The 2,796-nt window shown below is 43.6% G+C and overlaps 1 non-coding gene across 1 annotated transcript; it reads left to right on the top strand.

Annotated features, from left to right (window-relative positions):
* The first annotated feature begins 2,410 nt into the window (after positions 1 to 2,410).
* Positions 2,411 to 2,487, top strand: Trnas-cga. The gene has a single exon. It is a non-coding gene; the product is annotated as a tRNA-Ser (tRNA).
* The last annotated feature ends 309 nt before the right edge of the window (positions 2,488 to 2,796 follow it).

Below are 2,796 nucleotides of genomic sequence, written 5' to 3'. Positions count from 1 at the left end.
ATCGATCAAAACCTCCATCCAAAACTAACGACTCATCGTAACTGCAGACAACTAAGCGGCCACTAATTGCGCACTAGTCTGTCGAGAAGTGCAGACTCCGGATGTGGAATTGCAATGCATATTCCGTGGGCGACGGGGCGGCATTTTGATGCGCAAAGCGTATGCGTACCAGAAAGCTGTCGATACCTCAGTGAGAAATTCCATACCCGACATGAGCGAAGTTTCTTCCAGCATTCTCTACGACGCAACATGAACGCAAAAAATGGCTCTGAGCACTATGGGACTCAACATCTTAGGTCATAAGTCCCCTAGAACTTAGAACTACCTAAACCTAACTAACCTAAGGACATCACACACACCCATGCCCGAGGCAGGATTCGAACCTGCAACCGTAGCAGTCCTGCGGTTCCGGACTGCAGCGCCAGAACCGCTAGACCACCGCGGCCGGCAACATGAACGCAAATATAACTCAAAGCACGTATGCAGTTTCAGTACACTGTTTCCATTTGTATATTAGCATGTCTTTGCCCAAAAGGTGATGTGACACCTTACTAATAAAATTATTAATTTATGTTCTTTCAAGCATAAAAATTCTGGTATAATTGTGTGACAGTCATAATAGCCATCGGTGATTGAGTTAACCAGTTGCTTGTTTTGAAGCTTCCAGACGTTATTTCTCTCCAAAGGCATCGATGTACGAATATACACCTCCAAATGAATTATTGTCCAAGACATATTTTCATGTAGTTTGACCGTTTCAATGCACAACACGGTCAGGATTATGGGAGAAGGGTGTGGATTCAAACTTTTACTCCCAGAGAAGCAACAAGGTTATAACGAGAACGGAACGAGCAGCGGCCATAAAATACGTTGGGGGAGACAGAAGCACTTTCATTTTATCGACATTCACCTACACGGTTTAAGAAAACTACGTAGAAACTATTCATTTATTTTTCGTATGTCAAAGGTCGTATACAAAGGTCACGCAACTACACGTCAACATTTAAAAACAGCTCTCCAGCATAAAATGACAACAGCTGTAAACGGATATCAAGGTCCTTTATATATTTTATCACATCACTCTTCGCTGCGGGACGTGTTGATACAACACGAGTAACTTTCTGTCGTTTCGCGATGGTAATAAAGATTTTCCCCGCTCGTAGAATATGTCTGCACATCTTCCTTGGCCCGTTCGAATGCGATACATGGTAGTCCAAACTGCCCGAGGCTCGTCAAATCCAGAGGGTTTCTTCCGGATGCAGGACAGTTTCAGGCTTTGTTGAGGATAGTTTTAGTGCTAGCAAACGTCTTCATTCATCGACGATGTTGAATTCAGTTTCTATGAGAGTCCTCGCTGTGATAGAAGGTCTTGATCTTAGACTTCTTTGCTTTGCAAAGAGTACATCGTTCAGTACTGGATGATCGGTGTTATCCGCAATCTTCTGCTACTGACGCAGTAGCGCAGTCTTCCGTCTGATATCATCAGGCGGAATGTGGCTCAAGATAGGTACCCAGTATGTGGGAGTGGACCATATTGACCCACTATGCGTGTTGCCTCATTAAGTTGTACGTCTACCTTTTTTATGGTTGGACTATTAAGCCAGACAGACTCAAAGTACTCTGCTGCCAATCCGACAGCTGATATCCCAAGAGTGAATGATATCGGTCCCCAACTACTACCGCAGAGTTAACGGAGAATGTTGTTTCTGCTTCTGAGCTTAGCGGATGTTCCTGTCAAGTGTTCCTTAAAATAAAGTACCTTATCTAACATTTTTGGTTGCATGTTGTGATGAAGTTTTTCTCTCTCAAAACAGACATCGAGTGCTCTGTGTGCCAACCTATTGTGCAGATGAAAACATGAAGCTTCTCTTCTATTTAAGCTTAGTTGTAACCTGTATTTACTGCTTAACTTGTCTAAATCAGAAGCTAGGATTTATTCAATTGTCGAGCATGGATGTGTGTGATGTTCTTAGGTTAGTTAGGTTTAAGTAGTTCTAAGTTCTAGGGGACTGATGACCTCAGATGTTAAGTCCCATAGTTCTCAGAGCCATTTGAACCATTTATTCAATTGCTTCCAAGGTTTACAGATGGGTGTCTAATGTCCAGTCGTCTGCTTAGTCAAACTATCTCGACTCTGTTGGAGAAATATCAGATAAATGCATATTAAACAATAGCGAAGCAAGGACGGATCCCTGTAGTAAGCCATTATACACCAGGAAACTTCCTGGCAGATTAAAACTGTGTGCCGGACCGAGACTCGAACTTGGGACCTTTACCTTTCGCGGGCAAGTGCTCTACCAACTGAGCCACCCATGCACGACTCATGCGCCGTCCTCACAGCTTTGTGGAGATTGGAAGATGGGAGACGAGGTACTGGCAGAAGTAAAGCTGTGAGGACGGGCCGTGAGTCGTCCTTGGGTGGCTCAGTTGGTAGAGCGCTTGCCCGCGAAAGGCAAAGGTCCCGAGTTCGAATCTCGGCCCGGCACACAGTTTTAATCTGCCAGGAAGTTCATATCAGCGCACACTCCGCTGCAGAGTGAAAATCTCATTCTGCATTATACAACACTTTAGGACTTCTAGTGTCTTTTACTGTGATTACTGTAAATGTCCTTCCAGCTAACATGTTATCAATTAGGTTTGTTGTCCACCTACATGGGACAAGTAGTAATTATTTATAAATGCCTCCAAGCCTATCATCTGCTGCGCTCAAGTCAACAAAAGCAACTGACATTTTCTGCTTCATTTGGTATCATGTTTCAATAAATGATGTTAAAGGTAAGACTTGATTAGCTCAAT

The sequence above is a fragment of the Schistocerca piceifrons genome, chromosome 2 (assembly GCF_021461385.2).
Source record: "Schistocerca piceifrons isolate TAMUIC-IGC-003096 chromosome 2, iqSchPice1.1, whole genome shotgun sequence".
NCBI classification, from domain to species: Eukaryota; Metazoa; Arthropoda; class Insecta; order Orthoptera; family Acrididae; genus Schistocerca; species Schistocerca piceifrons.
Note: the sequence above shows the minus strand (reverse complement) of the source record. Positions and strands in the feature narration are given on the sequence as shown.